Source organism: Periplaneta americana, chromosome 5, assembly GCF_040183065.1.
Source record: "Periplaneta americana isolate PAMFEO1 chromosome 5, P.americana_PAMFEO1_priV1, whole genome shotgun sequence".
NCBI classification, from domain to species: domain Eukaryota; kingdom Metazoa; phylum Arthropoda; class Insecta; order Blattodea; family Blattidae; genus Periplaneta; species Periplaneta americana.
In genome coordinates, this window is record NC_091121.1 from 195310757 (window position 1) to 195327827 (window position 17071).

The 17071-nt window shown below is 33.8% G+C and overlaps 1 non-coding gene across 1 annotated transcript; it reads left to right on the forward strand.

The window, feature by feature from the left end:
* Positions 1 to 11128: 11128 nt before the first annotated feature.
* Positions 11129 to 11201, forward strand: TRNAT-CGU (transfer RNA threonine (anticodon CGU)). Its single transcript has one exon. It is a non-coding gene; the product is annotated as a tRNA-Thr (tRNA).
* The last annotated feature ends 5870 nt before the right edge of the window (positions 11202 to 17071 follow it).

Sequence of the window (17071 nt, forward strand, 5' to 3'; positions counted from 1 at the left end):
TAGCAAACCGGGATGCAATTCCGAAAAGAAAATAGAAATTTATCCTACTCTTCTGTGAACTGATTCTCTCTCATTTATCTTGTATGTGTGCAATGTATACAATATGCAATGTGTGTGTGTGTGTGTGTGTGATATAAATACAAGAAACATAAATATATGAAGATATACAGAAACAGTGCTTGAAACAACGAAGTCAAAATGAAGTAAATATAAATCTTAAAACAAACGTTAATATGAATGGAATAACAATCTTAAGGGGAGAGGATGGTATTTTTTTTGGTGAAAAATGAGTAAATTAAAAAAAAAAACTTTAAAATGCTCTGTGATATGTGTGGAATGCATAGCATAATATTTTATGGGTATTTGCGCCCTTATCAGATGTTGAGACGCCATTTTTTAACTTCCTGGGTTATGGATTTTTAAATCACTCGACCGCTTTTATTGTTGTTTCCGGTAAATTGAATTTTCAAAAATTTTTTTTTTCTTTAAAATGCTCTTTGATATGTGTGGAATGCATTGTATAACACTTCGCGGGTATTTTTGGCCTTATCGGATGTTGAGACGCCAGTTTTAAACTTCCTGCACTATGGATTTTTAAATCACTCGCCCCCTTTTATCGGTTTACGTATCTTCATTTTTTTGCTACATTGCCAGACAAAAATGGATATAATTTCTGAACTATTAAAGATACATGCATGAAATTTAGAACACACATTCTTTAGACTATTGGAAACTTTTCTCTGTAACAGAATTTTGTTAATTGATTTCATTTTAAAACTACGTCCGTTTGTTTGCAAGAAGTAATTCAGAAAAGTGTTATTAAATTTTAATTGTTTATTTTACAAACGTAGGGACTAATATCAAAATTCTGTTACAGATAGTTTGTAGAGCATGCTTTTGCAAGTACATTGCAAGAAACGGGATGAATCTACCTTTAAAATGGTTTAGATATATCGGTTTTAGTAAAATCCTGCATTGGGTATATTTTTTTCAAATCTGGACCCCCAAATATTTTTTTTCAAAATATTTATTTTTGGTTGAGTTGCTACAGGTATGAGCTCTCTACATACAAAAAATTAATATTTTACACGAAATAGGAAAAAAGTTTAAAAAAACACCGTCCTCTCCCCTTAATACAATAATAATCTTGATACAATAATAATCTTAATACAATAATAAATCTTGGTACAATAATAATCTTGATACAATAATAAATCTTGGTACAATAATAATCTTAATACAATAATAAATCTTGGTACAATAATAATCTTGATACAATAATAAATCTTGGTACAATAATAATCTTGATACAATAATAAATCTTGGTACAATAATAATCTTAATACAATAATAAATCTTGGTACAATAATAATCTTAATACAATAATAAATCTTGGTACAATAATAATCTTGATACAATAATAAATCTTGGTACAATAATAATCTTAATACAATAATAAATCTTGGTACAATAATAATCTTAATACAACAATAATCTTAATACAAGGCAAGAGAATGTAATATAAGCTATATTATTTTAAAACATTTATTAGAGGCGTATCTGAATTGTTTGAGACTCATATAAAATACATCTATTTCTCCTAAGCTATGTAATCTATTATAAGTGCGAAGAACTCTATAAATTGGACAATACTAGTATGAACTTTTGGGATAAAAAATATATTATGATATCTGTAAGAAGCACTGTATGGGACATAATAAGAAATATCGAGTGTACTAATATAATCTATTTTATTATTTATTAATTTATATAAAACAGTAAAACATTGCAATCTCTTCTATGTGATAAGGTTGAAACGTTAAAAAATTGAATAATAAAAGTAGGCTGTATGTTGCATATTGTGGATAATAATTGAAACTTTTAAAACATAGATGTTTTAGAAATTTATTTTGAATTTGTTCAAGCAAATTTATATGTTTAATTGTCATAGGATTCCAAATCATCGAACATTATTCCAATTTTGACCGAACTAATGCATAAAACAGTTTTTGTAATTCAAATATTTTAAATTACGAAAGATAAAACCTAGCATTTTATATGCATTACAAACAATACTAGTAATATGCTTGGAGAAGTTCATGTCCTTAGTGAATAATACACCCAAGTCTGTAATTTCTGAAATAATGTGATGTAACTTACACACTTGTACAATAGTGATACGAAAAATCTTTTGAACTTCTGGAGAATGTAATTGTGTTACATTTATTCATATTAAATGGCTATGCATCGTTGTATGTGTAGGTGTGTGCGTGTAGGATTTTTTGTAATATTGTAATATTTCCATGTTGTCTCTTTTTTCCATCAAAATTATGTTACTCCTACGATTTCTGTGTTTTATAGTGTTTTGTTGATCTGTTTTAAAACGCACTGTTATAAAATTTGATCATATATGATACTATATAGCCTACACTACATGTTATATTACTGCTTCTGTAGAATATTGCACATGACTTGACAAAGTTTACAAATCTCAGAAGAATGTACTGTATTTCTTTGCGATATTCTGTGCACTCAAGTAGGGATTTTCCGACCTTCGAGAAGAAGCCCTACACAGACACATATGCACTAGGAAGCAAACAGAGAGACTTCTGGAGCTTCCGAATGTTATTAGATACTCGACAAATCGCATATAGCCTACAGTATCGATATGACATATATTGTATACTGTACCTGTAAGTCACGGGATATTTGCTTTTACTGCTTTCCAATAATAACTCCATTGGCAATACCGACTGTATACTGAATAAAGGTTTATCTTGCTGATAACTGCAGGCTATTATAAACTGGATGTTAAAACTAAACTTCAACGCTCTGATTAAAAACTACAAACTATTGTTTCAACTGATACAGTGTCCATATCATAATGTGCATTGTACATGTACACTGAAAAATTGTAATATACGTTACAAGAGCGGTATGTTGACGTTTTCATGTTCGAGGAAAAGATTGAAAAAGCGAAACGTAGTTGAGCTTTTTTAATTTCCGAGACCATGAAAACAAACATACCGCTCGTTTATCGTACATTATTTTGTGCGAAGATCGTTTATTACATACCTGAAAGACGAATTTCTAATTAGTTGCAATGAAATCTCCATGTTGGTTTCTGTTTAATGACGGCAACTTCGGAAAACCAAAATATCTTTCTTCAACATTATTGCTATAAAATGTTTTCTGTGTTTACTATACTCCAGCAGGCCGTGATATACGTCTGTCTTTTTTTTCCCCAGTCTATAAATGCGAACTTAAAACAAACGGTAAGGTTATGTAATGATTTATTTTTCATTTTAATATTTTAACAATATTATTTATATAACATATTGCAGCAATAACATCGGCATATGGAATCTTGTTGATTTTTTCACGGCTTCCTTAATGTTACTTGTATCAGGAATGTAATAAGTTTCGTGGAGTAGTAGACTTTGCTTAATTTTTGCAAATATTTAAAAACAATCATTAACATTGCAATTTAGGTGAAATTGCAGTGGTAAGTTTCCAATTTGTAATTATTACTATGTTAAACGTCTCTAAAAATAATATGTTAAAAGCCTAAAGCAAGTAAAATGAATGTCGCGCTTAAGCGGTAAGAAGAGGGAAATTGTTATGTGTGTTACGTTGGGAATACTGAATGTGGTATTTCACACTTACCGCGTATTGGTTCTGTGCGGAAAACAAGCAAATACGCACGATCTCGCACGCAATATATATATATATCTCTGAAAGTTAGAATTTATAAAACAGTTATATTACCGGTTGTTCTTTATGGTTGTGAAACTTAGACTCTCACTTTGAGAAAGGAACAGAGATTAAGAGTGTTTGAGAATAAGGCTCTTAGGAAAGTATTTGATAAAGTTACAGGAGAATGGAGAAAGTTACACAACGCATAACTGGACGCATTGTATTCTTCACCTGACATAATTAGGAACATCGATCCAGACGTTTGAGATGGGCAGGGCATGTAGCACGTATGGGCGAATCCAGAAATGCATACAGGGTAATTCGCGAGGATTGACCATCACTTACGGAGCTTATTTCTGAAGACATTTTGAGCAAAAAATATCATATCAACATTTGTCCTAATCTGAATGTTTTCAAAGTTACATTAATTTGAAGTTGTTAGTAAAATACTTTTTTCCTTGGATTTTAAGGGTAAAAAAAATATATTACAAATAGAGAATGAACTATTCAGAAGTGTCATTTCTTTAATTGGCTAGTGTTCTGAAGCTAAAAATATGTTGTTAAATGCTTTGTACAGATTTTATTTTTCAATTTTTAACTAAAAATGACATCATTCTTACGCACTAACCACAAAAATTGTTACCAATCATGTATGTGTATGTGTATGTATTTATTCACACTGCAATGGTTATATACCCGGTGGCAGTGGTAACTAATTACACTCAATAATGACAATAATAAACTTATTAATTAAAAATATAATAAGTAATAATAATAATAATTAATACTAACAATAATTAATAATAATAATAATAACAACAACAGGGAATATACTAAATTAAATGAAACGATCACTTAAAATAACATTTGAAATATTCTAATTTGTATCTTAAAACTGAGATCGAACTAAAACCCACGAGCATGATATGTTCATATCTGCACAAGTACCTTTCAACATTACACTCATTTCGCTGTCAACTCTCTCACTGGACTGGAACTACGACACATTTCACTGATTCTATCCTGATTTCACTAACACTTAAAAAACATTTCATTGTTCAAATACTTTGCACTGCCGCTATAAACTATAAAGCTTCACTGACAGAAACACTTTTCACTTACACAGCAAACTTCACTGACACGACATACTTCTTCACTGATACAACACACTTCACTGATACAACACTTCAATAACGACATATGATTTACACCCTTTAAATACTGTGTATAATTACCGTCTATTAGTAAGGTCGTTAAGCCTATTTTTAAATGCATTTGTGGTTGTTGGTAAAGCCTTTAGTAAGTCTGCAGGTAAAGCATTCCAGTCCCTGATAGTACGATTGAGAAAAGAAAACTTTGCAATGTCCGTCCTCTGCCTTCTTTCCCTCAATTTATATGAGTGGTCGTTCCTTGAAGAGTAATTTGGAGGCTGCAATCATACTACTTTAGGAACTTGATTCTTTATAGTTAAATTTTGCATCCTAATGTATAATCCTATAATTCATGAAAAAATATTAATAAAATAAACTAGCAGCATTTCTTACAAGATAAATACATAGGAACATGCAGCTACCTCATAAATACTTGCAGTAAAAATTTCATCCAGATTGATTAATATTTGGCATAAAAAATTTTATGTTGAATCAAGAAAAATAAACTTAGGGAAAAATGGAATTGAAAGTAAAATGAATATTTATGTAAATTAAAATTCTCCTCCGCTACATTCATTTAGTAACTTCAGGTAGCCAACTTCAGAAGAAAAAGTTACTAGATTTGTAATCAGAAATTTGTAAAAAAGAATTCTTTAATGGAAAAATAATTTTGACAGCTTTTCTTATTTAATTAAGAATTTTTTAAACGTATTTATAATCATAATTAAACTAAATCCATTTCGGGTATGAAAATATGCATTCTAAAGAAGTGAAATAGCCAATAAAAATATTTTGGAAAATTTTCATGATTTTCAGTGGAGTGTCATAGCTTTCTAAACGCCTTTTTCTCAGAGATAATATATGTAAAACACTGTCCTTTTGCTATATAAAAAAATATTTTTACGATTTACAAAAAAAAAAAAAAAAATACATTTTTTTTTTTTTTCAAAATTCATTTCACTGTGCAGTGATGAAGCGTTTCCCACATAACCAAAAAGCTATGCAACATTCTGTGATGAAATATTTTGTGTGTATTTATGGATGTCATATCTACAATATGATGCAAGATCACTTCTCTATCTTTGATAGATTGTCTGAAAAAAAATTCATTTTAAAAATGGTTAAATATCAGTATTTTCTTCTAACACAAAATTAAAAAAAATATATTATTTATTAAGGAATGTAGTTGAAAGAGCACGATATTGTAAACATGAGTATCAGCAATAAAATAAAAGAGAGAGAACATGAAAAAATTAACAAGTTTATGAGTTATGAGGGAAACGCTTCATCACTGCACAGTGAACTGCCATCACTTTGAATTAAAAAAAAATTATCGTAAAAATATATATATATATTTTTCGTATGGAACAGGGCCGGGCATGAGAGCGGCTCCATTTAGCCGGCCAGAGCTGCTCTCGCTCCGCAAGGTACTTCAATTCCAAGCCAGAGCAGAACGCTCACGCAGTGGCGGACTCGCATTACAGCTACCTTCCCTGCATTAATATAACAAGAGCCACGGTTGTTCTAGTCATTCAGTCTGTCAGTACATAATAGTTTATAAGGATATTACATCAATCCATTGTACAGTACAGACTTTGTAACGCTCTTATTAATTTAATGAAATAAACTTCGCTCTATGCACACACACAAATCATTAGGCTTATTTACATAACCCATACGCACATACTGCAACCTCCTCACCACGGTTCTACGAGACAGGCGTATGGCTTCCACTTCCCCTACTTGCTGTGGACAGAGTTCATCTGCCAATATAAATTAAACATCGCTTGCTGAATTCACCTTCGTTGAATGTTTTCAATTCCCTTGCAATTTCGTGGCAAGTTTTGTAGCTAATTCTTATAGCTGATCAACTAAGTGCATTATCATCATCCTGTTAATACATGATATAATATATAATATAATATAATAGAATATAATATAATATAATATAATATAATATAATATAATATAATATAATATAATATAATATAATATAATATAATATAATATAATATAATATAATATATAATAGGATACGATACGATATATGATATGATATGATATGATATGATATGATATGATATGATATGATATATCATAAACTGTAATGTGATATAACATAATACTTGTATAATTTAAAATTATATATTACTAACGGTCTTACTAATAAAAACTCTATATACAGACGTTTAACTGTCTTATACTTATACAATGAGTAGCTCATTTATACGTCGTGTGTAAATTCCTTACTAATAATCACTACATACGTCGCGTATAACAGTACAACTGTTACACAGCTACGTCATAGTTTCGTCATTACTTCGTTACGAAAGATAATAGAATAACTGAGGTTCTCTATTGCATCCGGTAGAGCGCTCTAGTGTAGCGTGTCAAATATCGATAGTACAACTGGCTCTAATCGATTACCATACTATATTTTGGTCAAAGAGTACAAGCTACAGTAATATTATTCTAATTATTCTGTGCTCTTTGGTTTGTTCTTCTTTGGTTACTAGGCAACCATCATCATAAAATGACAGTCGATAGGAACAGCTGTTAGAGGGGCGGCCATTTTTCTCTATATACAACGCTTAAACAAGGGGTTTCGTGTATATTACTACTGCAAAGCAATTCCCATTGTGTAGTTACAGACTGTTTATACGTCCATCGCTTATGCATGGTTTATTAGTAAAGTTTTCTGTCTCAACTCTGCATAAGTCTAATATAAAAACTATACACCGTTTATTAGTAAGACTGTAAGTGTATAATAACTTATAATGCAATATAAATATCAAATAGATACTCTAATATAATGTACGTGAGAAACATTTTCTTTAAGTTATATTAATTTATGGCGTTCATTACCAACATATTTGTCATATTTAGTAGCATGTTGTAAAGAATAATGCCGTTGGGTATTGAACTTCTTAATCAGTTAGGTTATATTCAAACAAAAATACTGCATTACTAATGTCATTTCGGAATATTCTGTGATACAGTACTTATCATCATCATTATCATGTTCATCAGCCGCTTTAATGTATGAGCGGAAGCTCCGTCTTCAAAGTTCGCCATCATATTGCACCGACACTGAATGACGTACAGTATGGATACGTCAGAGAGCTCGGAAGAACCGCTCTTTAAAGCACACAGCGCTCATTTCTCAGAAGCACGTAATGTGCCCAGCCCTGGTATAGAAAAAGGACAGTGTTTTACACCTACCAATTTTCATTATTGTACAAGATACAGTAATGGAGGAAAAAATGTTGAATATTTACAAAAAAATTATTGCTAGCCTATAAGCTATACTTACGCGCTTAATATGTTTTTCTTGTAAACCGACGTTGTATTGAATGTACGTACGTACGTACGTATGTAGTTATGTATGCGTGTGTAATTTCTAGTTTGTTTTTCCTTCATTTAATCCTTTGGGCTAATTATACGGAATTTTACAGAGTGATTTATATAGAACTGACACATTTCTTTCATTAATTGTTTCAAAACGAATTGTGCTAGCGAGAACTTATTATACCTAAAATGTAGAGGAATTTTGGGAGATTATTTACCTCTATAGCAAATGTTGTCCGGCGTTGTCAAATCCGGAGATCTCGGTGGCCACAGGTTCCTGGAAATTATTCGGTCGACACATAACCGGATAAATGGAACCATGCTTCATCTGTGAACCATGTGATGGACAATATGGCAGGAGTTTGCACAATGAACGTCTGAAACCAATGATAATAATTCAATCTTTTATCCTTATCTGGTTCCTGTAATTGATGAACAACCGTAACCCTATATGGTTTAGGCTCTCTGACACATTGAGTAGGTGTACCCTGTCTCCTGCGACAAACGTCTTAATGATTTTTAGGTCACTGCTCCAGTCGTGCTCTTACTTCAACAACAACCGTGGGAAGCCTAGATGAACGATGCTTGCCCTTTTCACTCACCAGAGATCCAGTTGTTTCCAATTTGTTTACCAGTCCCAGTATTGTGTCTCTTTTGGGAGGATTGCGAACACCAAATTCTCTCTGGTATGCCCTTTGAGTAGCTGTAATTGAATTCGTATTGCTTCACAAGGAAGAGTCGTTGATTTAATGTGTACTGCATTTTCACGTTGACACAAAATGTCGAAAACAGCTGCCAACAATAGGAATAAAATATAAACATCTGCGCATCTAGTAACAAGGAATCGAAACTCCAGAATATTCTGCTGTTGGTTTCAGACGTCCATTGTGCAAAATCCTGTCATATTGTCCATCACATGGTTCACAGATGAAGCATGGTTCCATTTATCCGGTTATGTGACGACCGAATAATTTCCAGGAATCTGTGGCCACCGAGATCTCCGGATTTGACAACGCCGGACAACATTTGCTATAGAGGTAAATAATCTCTCAAAACTCCTCTACATTTTAGGTATAATAAGTTGTCGCTAGCACAATTCGTTTTGAAACAATTAATGAAAGAAATGTGTCAGTTCTATATAAATCACTCTGTACCTTTATAGATATTTGGTGTACGATCCTGATGAAATCTGTAAGTAGTTCTGAAACCTCTGAGAAGGAAAACGTCAATGCACGGTATACATTTTTAACATCTTCACATATAATTAATGGTTCAAATCCATGCAGTCTTAGAGCTGCACCTTCACTGTCGCGTTTACAGAATGTTCACTATCTTAAAATAGTAATACGATTCCAGTTTATGTTGTGATTTACTACTAAGCTCACACGATGACTCTATTTAGGAATTCTCTTTAAGATCAACCGATACGAACTGTGCTTTCATATTAGATTGATTTATAAATAACTCATTACCAACTGGCCTGATTATGATGGTTTCTCTCTTCGTTTTGTGCGCAGGGATAACCTACAAGTTGTGCAGTGATTATCACAACATCCGAATACAATGCTTGGATTTATTTCCGCGCGCACGATGACCATGTTATCTACTAAACCATCAGCCGTGCATGGACCGGATATTACCGATTAATTTAAATTGTCATTTCCTCGATTGCAAATTTGGTTCAGAGATCTCTCGATCGGCTTTTGCGTAGACGCATCCGTCATGGAGTTAGCAAATGAATTATTGCTTATATACATAGCGATCGTGGATAGGCAGGGTCATGGACAGGCAGGAAGCAATGCTTCAAACCCCAGATACAGCAGAAATGAGTAATAAGGTAAAGATGTCTGCTTACACACCGTGTGATCTCATGAGACGCAGGGGGTTTCTACTGGCTATTATTTTTTGACCTTGAAACGTGCCATGGATTATTTTACAAGACTGACAAGTTAATTGCAATTTCACCCGTTTAGGTCAGCATTGAACTAAACACCCAACGTAACAAATGGAGAAAATATTTATTTTTATAGTCTGGTCGCTGTTATTCCCGGCGTGACTCCTCTTTGCTTACGTCTTAGGAAGTGAAGGCACTGTAAAGTCTAGGTATGTAGTATCGTTCGCCATTTTTGTTCTTTCGTTGCCGAGCTACCAGACGAGGAATCTATTTGCCACACCGTTAAACATTATCATGTCGTTGCTCCTATGATAATAAATTAAATGCACTGTAATTGATCAAATATTTGAGCGGTAAATAACGTCCTCGTGTGTTTTCTGCGAACGAAAACGAAAGAGCCAAAATGACGGGCGATTATATTAAGTATTTAACGAGCCTTAGGAAGTGCATAACGTCATCAGTAGCGAATCACAAGACGCACACGTTTAAATGTAGCCGACCTGGAATGTGATTGGCTGCCGGAAATAAGAGCGATTGGACTATAATAATAGGCCAACATCAAAATTAATTCAACAATATAATTTACGTCCACACATGTGGAGTAACGGTTGGCACATCTGACCGCGAATCTAGGTGGCCCGGGTTCGATTCCCGATCGGGACAAGTTACCTGATTGATGATTTTTCCGGGATTTTCCTCAACCCAATATGAACAAATGCTGGGTAACTTTCGGTGCTGGACCCCGGACTCATTTCACCGGCATTATCACCTTCATTTCATTCAGACGTTAAATAACCTGAGATGTTGATACAGCGTCGTAGGGATTAAAACCGGTTTAGATTGGACCGGTCAGAGAACACCCGTCAAGATCGAGCATCCGACCGAATGTTCGAATTTCAACCGGTTACCCCTAATGTTTTGCAGGCTAGACAGAACACCAAACGCAATTCATCATACATGAAATTGACTTTTTCTGAGTACACAAACGGAGGAACAATTGAAGGAAATTTGTCTTAATACTTGATATAGGCAATGGGAATCCGGTGTGGCTTAGTGGATAAAGCGTCAGCTACGTAGAGCTGAAATCCCGGGTTCAAATCCCGGTGCCGGAGAGAATTTTTCTCTTTTCCACTCTTCCATCATCATATGATGACGCAGAATTTCTGCACTGAAATATCATATGTACTTCGGTACATCGTAATATATGATATGCGAAAAATAATCACTTTTTGATTTAAGACGGCGCTTTTTCCGTCGGATCCCGGCCACTTAGTCACTCATAACGAGTGCACTTCTGCACATGTATGGACATTGTGCCACTGTCATACATCTCTCATCTCTATGAAGCAATGCATGAGGGTAGGCCACTAGAGGGAACCAAGAGGTGGAACTTAAACTGAGACGATTCGATCCGACATCGGGATGGGAATCCGGTGTGGCTTAGTGGATAAAGTGTCAGCACGTAGAGCTGAAAACCCGGGTTCAAATCCCGGTGCCGGAGAGAATTTTTCTCTGTTCCACTCTTCCATCATCATATGATGACGCAGAATTTCTGCACTGAAATATCATATGTACTTTGGTACTTCGCAATATATGATATGCGAAAAATTACCACTTTGTGATTTAAGACGGCGCTTTTTCCGTCGGATCCCGGCCACTTAGTCACTCATAACGAGTGCACCTCTGCACATGTGTGGACATGCACTAGAGGGAACCCAAGAGGTGGAACTTAAACTGAGAGGATACGATCCGACATCGGGATGGGAATCCGGCGTTGCTTATTGGATAAATCGTCAGCACGTAGACCTGAAAACGCGGGTTCAAATCCCGGTGCCGCCGGTGAGAATTTTTCTCTGTTCCACTGTTCCATCATCTAGCAACTGAGACAACGCAGCACAAGCCCGGAAACTCACTATTCATATACTCCACACTACTTTTATCTTCTTTCCTAGGAGTTCGTGTACTGCTTGGTACAACAGAAATATAAAATTTAGAATTGAAACCCGATGAATATGGGGTAATTTGCTTTATTACATTTGTGCGAAGTATATCAGATTTCTAATCCATTTTACAATCCCGAACACTTTATAGTCTCTCATATATAATTATGTACGCGGATAAATTAACGGACACATTCTAGTATGAAAAATGGAGTGGGGATTTAATTGAGCTTCGTTTCTTCGTACCTAGTAATCTTACGATTCTTTGTTCTCATGCAGCCTAAATGAAGCTCAGTAAATCAATTAAGCGTTTTGCGCCGTAATTTTATTACTTGTCAGCAAAATGCGATTACATGCTAGAAGCAGCACTTTGTGGGTCTACCCATGTGGAATACAGTGGGTAAAACGTCAAATTATCACACTCTCTGCGCTAGGGATAATGTAAAAACCATTAGACACCGATATGTGTTCTGCTCACTGATCCCATCCCCCTCGTATTTCAGTTTACATCGGCTGAACCTCGTGACTAAACAACCTGTTGTCATAGTTACAGACCACATGAGCATTGCATTCTTCAGGTGAACGTAACATAGTAACCTGATGTAAACAATAAGATTAGTATGAACATTTGAGTATTCGTAATGAGTAGGGATTTTACTTGGTTACTCTGTTATATAACGTCAACGTATTATTATTATTATTATTATTATTATTATTATTATTATTATTATTATTATTATTATTATTATTATTATTATTAGACTGTGTAGGTAAGAAAGAAGAGGCACGTGCTTTCCTCACTTCGCAATATACTTTACTCATTTGCTGGTGCAGTCAGGTGAAAATAAAATAAACATGTACATTATTCTACTATGATCAAGAAAATTGAATATATAGCAAAATCTGGGTTGTATGTAACTAAGGGGAATGATTTAACCCTCGCAACTTAGTTCCTCTAGGACATGGATAAATATATAATAGGATGCGAAACTTACTGAGTTTCCCGTAACACATGCTAGAGGCGCTAGTGTAGAAATTGATCTTGCTGCCACCTGTTGGGCGATGGAGAACTTATTACATATAGCAGCGCACCAAGTAGAGAAAATAAAAACTAATTACTCCATGCCTTTAGCAGCGCACCTGGTGACGAAAATGTTACACTATGCAGAAAGTATTCCCTCCCTCCCTTCCTCCCTCATCCTTATTCTCAAACTAACCCAATTTAAAATAAAACATTTACACTTTTATTCCTCACAGCAACTTCCACTGAAAATTCTTACCGGAGCCAAGAGGAAGATAAAAGAGACGATCTATTTTACACTACCCAATTAAAATAGGCTATAACCAGAGGCAGAAAATAAAGCAAAAGGTTAGATAATTGGGGTCGTATTCTTTGGGTATTTAGTGTACAGCGCAATGGAAAAGTCTGCAAAAACTACTTAGATAGTTCAATTTATTATATTGCTATTGCTTTACAATATATTCAACAACACTATTTTTACAACGTCCATAAACATCACTGTTTAACATACACTGCTTATACACACACACATAGTATCACTTTATGTCCACTTATTAGCAAGTTTCTGTCTGCCATCTTGTCTTCTCGAACAACGTCTCCAACGAACGGATAAATAGAGAACTCTGGGTACTGTACCCAACTGTTCTAATGTTCACCACCTACGACGTCGGGCGCTGATCATCTTGTTTGAGCCCCCTGCCGCCAGATGGTGCTGACCGCAGTTTCGCATCCTATTATATATTTATCCATGTCTATAATTTCATTTATCTGGGGTCTTTTTCACCCCGACAATATTTATTGTTAATAATTATATTTTATAGCTTAATGCATTCACTTGTGAGGTTCAGACCTGTCTTCGGACAGTTGACTAAACAACGACAACAACGAATTTTTATTGTATAGACTTTATTGTTAGTTATTATAAACTACACTTTACAATTATTATAGTTTAGTATAGTAGAGTATAATATATATGAGGAGGTTGGTATCAAAGTTGGACGACTTCACTTTTGTTTTTTTACAGGAATGACGAAAAACTAGATCCCTGGAAACCAATGTCACCGTTATACGTACATTTTTTTTAACATTCTCAAGGGTCATAGAAATATTTTTTCAGTCTCAAAATGTGATTAAAATTAATATTCAGGTCGCAATTTAAGTTCAAAAAATTGAGTTGTCCTCTGAAACTAAGTCCTGGAGTTGTCTGTTTTTGAAACCAAACGAAGCCATATTTAAAGTGAAATTGTCTACTTTTGAATCTAAGTCTATTCTAACTCGCTTTCAAAGTAAATTGAGGACGTAGCTGCAATAAGGGCCCATAGCCCCATAGGCCCTTTTCCCAGAGAATGCATAAATCGATTCCCCGTAGTTTTTTTGTTATACCCACAAAGTTTCGTTTAGAAATGTTGAACAGTAATGCTGATAAACCTGTTTATTTTAATATATTTTATATGCCCTGCACTGTTTTTTTAAATTTCAACTCTATATATCTTAGAACGGCATTTTGGAGTATGCGCCCTTATTGCAGCTACGTCCTCAATTTACGTAAAACAGTACTTACAGTGTTGCCAACAGTTGTTCATATAATCCCGCTAGATGACTTTCGAAAACCCGCGATTTTCTAACAAATATCTCTAGATTTTAATGTGTACTTATTATTATTGATCAATTTTACAATAATAGTAATAATAATAATAATAATAATAATAATAATAATAATAATAATAATAATAATAATAATAATAATAAAGATTGAGTATCCACCTGCCAATATAACGAATACTGCACACTTTTATCATTCCCAATGTGACGCTGTAAAGCAATATTTTGAACACTTTTATTACAGCTACAACATATTTCAATTCTTATTGCTATATATATATATATATATATATATACATATCCTATATATGTTACCGCTAAAACCCGAAATCCGACAAAACCCAGATTCAACTAGTAAAAACTAGTTTTAAAATGTAGATAGATAGAAAGAGAATTTTCGTAAGATCTAGAATCAATGACAGGTTGGATTTGGTTTGTTTAGGTTTTTGTTTTGTTTTTTCTTAGGCTTTTACCAAACAAAAACCTAAACAAATCAAACTTAACCTGTCCTTGATTCTAGAGCGTAAGCAAACTCGCTTTCTATATATATATATGTATTTGCTTAAACTAGTTTTTACTAGTTGAAACTGGTTTTGACGGATTTCGGATTTTAACAGTAACATACATATGGAATTATCACCACATTAACACATCCATTATTTCACAAAATACACATTGAACGAATTAAATATAATTATGAAAGCCGCCAATAATGCTAATATGAATTTCATTTCAGAAACTTTAAAGATTAAAAACCGCTAGTATTCCCGCTAAGCGGGATAATATAATTTTACCCTCGAGACTGTTATCCAAAAAAAGCTAGATTTAGCAGGAAAACTGCTGAATTGGTAACACTGAGTACTTATTCATTCACAAACCGATTATATAAACAACCAGCCATGTTGGATTCGCGATGCGTGATGGGAAAAGTTCATACGAATGTGGGCTTCTCATTGGCTAATGAAGGAATTGTCCCAATTTGAAACCAAGCCACAGTGGAGTTGTCTACATTTTGATTCTAAAGCGCACAATTAAGTGCTAATTTCGCTCTGTTCTGTCCGTTTTTGAACCTAAACAGTTCCAGAATCGCATTCAGCACACAAAATTCTATGAGAAACAATCGATATCTCGAAATCGCAAAAAAATGGAGTTGTCTAACTTTGATGCTATGCTCCTCATATAGTATATATTTATTAATTTAACGTGGTAGAGATAAGGCCATCAGGCCTTTTCTTCCCCTCTACCAGGGGATTACAAGTAGCTACAATATTAAGAATACAATTACAACAAACAGTACACACAATACAGCAATAAAGTACAAGCAAATTGAAAGTTTTTATTACACCTAGATTTACTCACTGTGTTTAAACAACGAATGAATTAATTAAATAGTTTAAAGGCAGACTCTTCTGTATCTGTGTTGTTATTTTTTCAATTATCAGAGAACACATTCACGTTTTTCTATAGTTCAACTAGTGCTGATAGTTTTCCGATAATTTGAATGAACTTAACGAATGTTTGTTGTCATGATAATTGTTTCGAGACCGGAGGTCTCGAAATAATTATCTAATGACAGCAAACATTAGTTTAAAAAGCGAATTTAAATTGCCTGAGGATAACTATTATCACGAATTGTATTCGGCAAGATAATCCCAATGCGAACAAATGTAATTCTGAACAACTAAACAGTCCAGATTATAATAATAAGATCCGGAAAAACAGTCGAATCGAAGCAGAGATAATAAGAATAAAAGGATCCTTGGAATAAAAACAACTGAAAATTTGAGGTTTTAACAACACTTTATTTTGGACTCTTTTATCATTGTTTATCTATAATTTTCAACATGTATAATTATATTGTAAACATTTTTACTTATAGTAATTAATTGTGGAATTATTGTAATTAATTATTGTTGCATGTTGAGACAGCAAATCTCACGTAATTGCTTGATTGCTGATACATCGAAACAGAAACGGTACAAATAAAGCAAATGGACGTAGGAGAAGAAACTATCACTTATTAATTTTGAGCAGCATACTTTTAACCACAGTCTAGTATATACAGTCACGAAGCTTGAGTTGTGAGGGTACTAGGAACAATAGACTGTGCTGGTACTATTTCGCATTGTCTGTAAGGAGGCGATAGTAGCGATCCTAGTGGTTAGCAACTATTTATGGATGCATATTTACTACGTATTGAGCTTCGTGACTGTATATATTAGACTGTGCTTTTAACCATCAGTGTAATTCGATTTTCATTGGTCAGTCTAGCGTCAAAGAGCTCGTTCATTGGCTGAGAAACGTTCACGTGGGATTATTCTTGAAATAAAGCACAAAAAGGAAATTATTATTGCATCAAGTGTTAATTATGTGTAGACAATTAATTAATTTAATCTCATTACCTGTTGCAGTAGAAAGA